This window comes from Poecilia latipinna, unplaced genomic scaffold (assembly GCF_001443285.1).
Source record: "Poecilia latipinna isolate Pla-1442-1.1 unplaced genomic scaffold, P_latipinna-1.0 Scaffold2461, whole genome shotgun sequence".
Classification (NCBI taxonomy): Eukaryota; Metazoa; Chordata; class Actinopteri; order Cyprinodontiformes; family Poeciliidae; genus Poecilia; species Poecilia latipinna.
In genome coordinates this window covers 58,023-65,165 of record NW_015115077.1, presented here as the reverse complement: position 1 = coordinate 65,165, position 7,143 = coordinate 58,023, and the positions used below count along the sequence as shown (strand labels likewise).

The window sequence follows — 7,143 nt, the reverse complement described above, 5'->3', positions numbered from 1 at the left end:
AATATCACATGAAACTTTTCACATCATGGTATCCATTATAGTAGAATTCATTAAAAAGTGAAAATATAATCACAACATTTTTTGTTTGTTTTTAATTTTGTGCTATGGGCCTGAAATACCAGGATGGATGGATAGCAACAGATTATATTAAATTCTTAACATTGTGTGATACATAGAAATAAAAGTCACAGCTTTTGCGGTGGAATACCACTGTCTGAACTTTCTACGGGCGCATTGTTTGAGTTCAGCCCACTAATGCAGGTCTTCGTGTGAACAGGTGGGTTTATTGTTCAGCTGATGACTGGCGGAGTATAAGCTTTCAGCTCATGTTTGCCCTAGACCAGTGGTTCCCAAACTTTTTCTTCTGCGCCCCCTCAGTGGGTTCCAAACAGTTTTAGGGTTGGTAGATTTGCAGGTGAGGGAGACATTTTCCAGCGTAATAAGACTACTGTGACTGGGCAAAATTTTTCAAAATATTTATGGATCTGGATGTTAAACTGACAGACGGATTATAGCAGAAATAATTTATAAGGGCTCCACAACAGAACTCCATCTTGAAAAGCAACTTTTAAACTGAACTGGAATCTTAACTGAGCTCTGATTTCCCTACAACTTAATTACCTGTTCCAAATGAATGTAAGGGAATAAAGGGTTCCTAACCCCTTTACTTCAAATACAGTTTTGTTGTTACAAAAATCCACTGTGTTTACCATCCAAGACGTATTTAATCTGTTATCCCGCATATGTTTTTTTGTTGTGGACCGCAAAATTTCTGCTTGTTTGAGTTCAGTGGTGCTTTCAATGAAACCTAGTTCATCTAAACAACTTCAGCGATTTTCAGTTGAACATCTGTGTGGTGTTTGTTTTCCCCCATGTTTCAGACGGGCCGTGAACGCATCGCAGAGATAGCGCCACTGCTCCCCCTGCTCTGACTGTTCCAGTCCGTGTCCACCCCGAGGTGTGCTCACCCTCTCTCTCTCCGCTGAGCTGCACACGCCGGACTGGCTTTTAACAAGTTTTAAACTGGAACAAGCTTTGGGAGGCGACATTGCTGCGAGTTATTGAGTTTTGCTATGAATGGGATGAAACGAGGCGGAGGAGACGGCATTCCTGATTTTTTTCCCTTCTCCGAATAGCGACAGTAACTGACAGAAACCGCCGCCTGTCCGCCTTGTTGTCCCAGTGGAGCCTCTTCTTCTTTTTTTGTTTAGGGTGAAACTAAACTCGCTGTGAATGCGAGCCGTGGCGCGCTTTTCTTTTGCCCCCAGCCCGGAGACTTTCAGGGGAATATGCTCAGACACTTTGCGCCTGTCGTGTTTGGACTGCGCGGGGCTAAGCCGTGATGAGGAGGGAATTAAACAGCGGTGAAACGCCAGACGGAGACAGCGAAAGCTAAAGAGCTCATCATCCCACCAGCAGCGGACGGTGGTGAGCGACCGCAGCCCGGAGCGGACAATTCAAGGTACTCTGACCACATTTCTCAACACCAGCATCCTGCCGTGTGTTTGTCGTTCTTCTGTGTGATAAAATGATGGAGAACCAGAGAGGAATTAGCTAATAATACAGTGCACCACCACAGAAAAGATTAGGTAGGTATTTCTCTCTAAAATCTCGACTAGTCGTTCCAAACTAGTGCCACTTGCAGAGGCGGTCGATTCTTGATGGGTTAATTATGTCTTCGATCAGGTTTTTCGTAACCGATTCTGATTAGTTTTGATGCATTTAAAGAATGGGCGGGGGTTGTTAATGTTTTAATATTTGACCTGGGATAAAATCATGGGAAATCTGTGATCTCCCACCTAGGCTAGCATCTCAAATCAACACTGCGGGAGTTCAGTGTTTCTACCTGTACAGACTCATTCAGTAAATTCGAATATTATCGAAAAGCACATTGATTTCAGGAACGTTTAATGAGTGAAACACATTCATATAGATTAATTACACTCAGATAGATGTTTGATAGCCTTTTATGATTATGAATTTCTACTTACAGCTAATAAGACATAACATTTAAAATAATATTACATCAGACCAATTAAAAATTACAACCTTGTGCTTAATGAAAAGTATGTTTAATACCTGTTTAAAGGTTATTTTCAACATATAATTTTAATCTGACAAGACATCATCATTCTAATTTACTGAATATGACTGTATACCTATCTAGAAAAGCAGGAAATTTTCCAGTTTCCCAACCCTGGTCCTCAAGGCACACTGCCCCCCATGTTTTAGATGTTTTCCTGTTTTCAACTGATTAACATGTTGAACTGCAATCAGGATCAGGTGTGTTACAGCAGGGAAACATCTGAAACATGCAGGGCGGTGTCCATCAAGGACCAGTGTTGAGGAAACACGGGTGTGGAACTCGCTGTTGTGTGTTAATACAATACCAAGGAAAAAATACAAAGGTAAGGATCTTAAAGGAGCGAGGCTTTCTACTGAGAGATAATAGGCCATTTATGAGCTATTTGAAGGTCATCATTCAAGAAGATTTCCTTTTCAGTTAAAAGAAAAATGGTGGCTAATCTTTCCAGAAGTGAACCTCCTAGCAAATTCATCCCAAGATCAAAGTGTGTAATGCTCCTAGAAATGATAATAATAATAATAATAATAATAATAATAATAATAAACTCCTCAGACTTTTCATACCTCAGTTTGGATGTTGTCAAAATTCATGTTGGGACACTTGCAGGAAATCTGAAGGAGTTTGACTTATTACAGAGGGTTAAAAGAAAGCATGTCCCCTTAAGAGGAGCCATTTTCAGCTGTTCCTGTCAAATGCATTGAATCATACTACATACTAAGTTCTTCTATTTTAGTTTCATCTCTCTTTACTAGATAATGACAGATAATTTAACTGCAAAAAGGGTCAGGCCATTTGCACAGCATCCACTTATAAAACCTACAAAGGGTGTACGTTCTTTCCTCTGTAGCGGTAAATAAAAACATTGTTTGGATTAGCTGAGATTATTTGCCTCCCGAGAGCTGGGTCAGTCAGAAGTACCATCAGGCACTGATCTACCGGATCAGTTTGTTGTTCTGTTTAGAAATGATTGGATGTAAAGTGTTGGATTCCAGATGAGGTTTCAGCCACATGGGCGTGTCTGAAAACTCTTCTCTTGTTATCTGAGCCACATTTCCCATGGTCTTTTAAAACCTACACTCCCCATATTGGTTTACATTGTAACGATGCATGCATGGAAGGCTGAAATGCTTGTTTAACCACGGAGAATACACACACGCACAAGCTAGGTTTTAGGTCAATGAGTGTTTATACTCGGACTCAACCAAAAACACTGGGTCCAAAAAAACACTTCTTCTACTGTCATTTGTTTTACCGACTCTTAAGACAGAATGCTCCCAGTTTGACTGATTAACCAGCAGAGTTGTTGCAGGGTGGTCTAATGGTCCAGTCAAAGTCCAGTCCTCAACCTGGCAGGTGTTTTGAGGAGCTTTGGATAAACATGTCAGCACTTAGCCCCACCTTACCTACTGAGCATCAGTTGCTGTGTTTCCATTTCGAGTGTGTGCCAATCTTTGTCTATTTTCTGCCAATGTTAAGTGAATTCATTTTTGTCATTTCAATTTACGCAGTTTTATGGTTAATGGAAATGCAGCTGTTGAATGAATATATCAGGGGTGCACCGATTGCAGTTTTCTGGCCGATCACCGATCTTGAAAAACCCTAACTTGCCACTTCTGGGGTATTTTTTTGGCCAATACAGTTTTTTTTGTTGTTGTTTTCTGAAAAGTCCCTATAAATAGGGACTTAAGTTAAGTTGCAGCAGTGGGGTTGACTGATAACCGCGCAGGAGCAGACATGAACTGGTGGGCAGGTCTGTCGGTCAGCCCTCTCTCACGGCAGAGAGGAAGAGGACAGTGACTGATTCTCAGACCTTTGCAGAGGTAGATAAGATTGGTTTGTTGTGCATCGGCTGATCAGAGCCAATTTATCGGTTCACCCATAGAATGTTTACCTGTCTGTGAGTGAGATTAGGTGAATGTGGCTCAAAGTGCCTTCAGTGCAAAGTATGACAATAAAAGCTCTCTGCAGATTCTGTCCATTTACCGTTCAGAACTCAATGAAATTTCAACTGAATTTCTTTGACCAGCCATGAAATAGTTGTGGAAGAAACTCGTTTCTGAAGGCTGGATCACAAGTTGGAGTCCTGCAATTCTTCTAATGTCATAACTACGTGGTTTCCATCGGGGTCACAGTGGGAACCATGCACTTATTTCATCCATCCTCCTCTAGTCGCTCAGAATGACTAGTTGGTTATTGTATAGACTCGTCTCTGCACCTGGAAGCCTGACATTACAGGTTATCAGCTGTTCTTCCATCAGGGTCATAGGTCAGTTCTTGGTGGAACATCTGTCTGCATCAGGTTGTGTGTGTGCTTATCTGGGTTTGGAGAATCATCCCCAGCTCGCCTGCGTTTGTGCAACAGCCTCCACATTCCCAGCATGTTGTTGCTTGGTGTGCGTCTCTGATCCAGCACTCTGCTCTCCAGATGAAGAAATAATGCCGCTGTTTTCTGCTTTTATTCCTGCAACTTGTTCATTCATGATGCTCCGCAGTAAACATTTACGGATCTCTGCAGGAACACTGCGGATTAAAGTGAATAACAGTGCAGCGTGTGCGAACCTATTCTCTGAAATGTGATTCTTTGTAGCATCACTCAAAATCCGATAATCCTGTGTAATTTGACCATAGGGGCTTTGGAAATGCTGATTTTTCTGTTTTTACCTGATGGCAGATTTGTCTGTGGATTATTCCCTCTCTGTTCGCACTCAGCAGAATAATCATGTCATATAAATATGACAACTTTTATTTGTGGACGGGTAAAGTCGCAGCACAGTGCATGGAGCTGACACGGCGTCAGAAACATAATTGGCCTTCCTTGTTCTCGGATTATTCTGATTTCTGTCGGCTTGTTTATATCGGAGATAATCAAATGATACATCTTGAAGTTTTCCGTCTCTAGGTGTCACATCATAACTGCTTCGACATTTCAGTGTGTTTTGACATTGAAACTTGTGTTTTGAGACCTGCTGGAGAGGTGGGGTGCACCGAAACATCGGCCCCGATTTCCTTCATTGTGGGAGCTTGACGATTGGTTGATACTTACATAAGAAACTGATTTTATCAGATGTAATCAGCCACTGGCCCTTTTACTGAACTCAAAGTCAGTGTTGGTAACGTCTAGAGCTGAAAAAAATGTTAGTTCTCAGGGGTTTTTTGTTGTTTGCATTGAATAAAATAAAACCTAGTTTCCAGTACCAGTGAGAGCTGAACAGGGAGGAGCCGACAGATTTGGATCTCTGCTGCGTCTCTGGAGTTTAGTTTGCCTAAACTTTATATAGATTTTATTAAATCCAAGGTATTGCTTTTTTTCTCCCTACATTATACACATTTTTGGACTGTGGAAGGAATCCGGAGTACCAGGACAGAAAGCCACCCATGCATGGAAAGAACATGCAGAAAAACCACTGGCTAGAAATGCACTGATCTGATACCAATATCTGTGTCTGTCTCAATATTGAAAATTTTCAAATATCTGCTCCGGAGGTGGAAAAAAGCAGATGGGTGTGTCCCGACACCTGGCTGGGGTTTGAACATATTTTCTCCTAAGAAAGGCAAAACTTCACCGCCAGTTCCTCAGACGTCCAGGTCTCATTGTTTTGGGTTAACTGAGAGAATAAAATGAATCCTCTGCAGTACAACTTGCCTAATAACCACCCACAGTGTAAACAGAGCGCAGTTGATCATACAGTGTGATAGCTCACCTTGCCAGTCTAATTAATTCAGCATTCTGAATTTAAATCGGTGTGTGGATACACCGTCTGTGTGCAGCCTTCTGCTCTCGTCTGTGCATAAAACATTAGTACACTCAACAGTCTTTTTGTCTGCGTGCGTTTGCCAGTGACAAAGCCAGACACGACCTCTGACCCCTGCATCAGACACTGCCACATATATGTTGAGGTTAACCAGCCATTGTTGTGTCTGCCTGTGTGTCCCCTTCATCCCGCCCGACGGTTATCCTGCTGCTGCCGACTCCAGAAGCGCCTCGCTCCAGTCCCACTGCGGAGTCGCGGAGATGCCGCCGCGGCATTCCCAGAAGAGATTCCATTCCTCCGTAAACAATCCTGGCATTGACGCCGCCGCCGATTAGCTGGTTGCCAGGGTATTTCCACTCCGGCCTCAGATCAGATCTGAGAAACAGGAGTTCTGTTTCAGGGTCGGTCTGGCGGCGGCTTTGTGTGAAGTCACTCTGGCGGACGTCAAGGAAACCAACGCTGTTGATCGCTGAGCTTGCTGCGTTGCCAAGACGAGTGGAAATTGAACTGGAGGTTTTCACAAGGCCGTGGAACTTCTGGAAACTGTCAGCATGGAGTTTAAATATTCCTCCCTCATGTTTTCATTCAGCAGTTTTACAGCGGTTGAAAAGTGCGTGCGCTGCCTCGGTTTGAGTTTTTCCCTTTTCATTGAATTGGATGAAAAATGTTAATGTCTCGATGCCTGGAGGGATCCTTCTTTCTTTGAATAATCAAGGGGGGGGAAAAAAATCAGAGCCAAGAAGAGCCATTTCTCAACTATTAGAATAAAAGGCTTCAATAAAACCTAATGGATGGAAGCGTTAAGGATGGAGCGACGTTTAATCGGCTCATTTGCATTTTGCTAAAAGTTTTCAAAAGAAGAACTGAATGATTCTTCCGGATGCTGCCCCAGATTGAGTCGTCCGAACACACACACCATGACACACAGTTCTGACCTGTGTGAATGTGTGAACACAGAAACCGGAGCAATGAAACCAGGTCACCATTTCTAATGATGATGTGCCAGCCCAGTGTGCTTCTTCTGATCAGCCGGTTTTACTCCCAACATACCTTTATAGAGACACATTTCCTGTGTGTGCTCTCTGTGTCTACTGTATTGAAAAACACACGATTTGTGTCTAAAAGTAAAGAGATGCAATGGATTTTGTGGAACATGAACTCTGAAGAATGTGTCACTTTTGTGCACTTCTTTTCTGAACCGTGCAATATTTCTGTACTGCGACTTCATCTGGTTTCCTTTCAGGTTCTCCATTTCTTACAGGATCATAGTTCAGTAAAATGAATTAAACAGCGATGGCAGTAATT

The 7,143-nt window shown here is 42.6% G+C and overlaps 1 protein-coding gene across 1 annotated transcript in view; it reads left to right on the top strand.

Annotated features, from left to right (window-relative positions):
* Positions 1-1,240: 1,240 nt before the first annotated feature.
* The window catches only part of LOC106937896 (rho GTPase-activating protein 32-like), a gene marked incomplete at its 3' end in the record, with an annotated part of 63,605 nt that continues 57,702 nt past the window's right edge, over positions 1,241-7,143 (top strand). Inside the window, exon 1 of the mRNA XM_015019636.1 lies at positions 1,241-1,462. The remainder of the gene's footprint in view (positions 1,463-7,143) is intronic.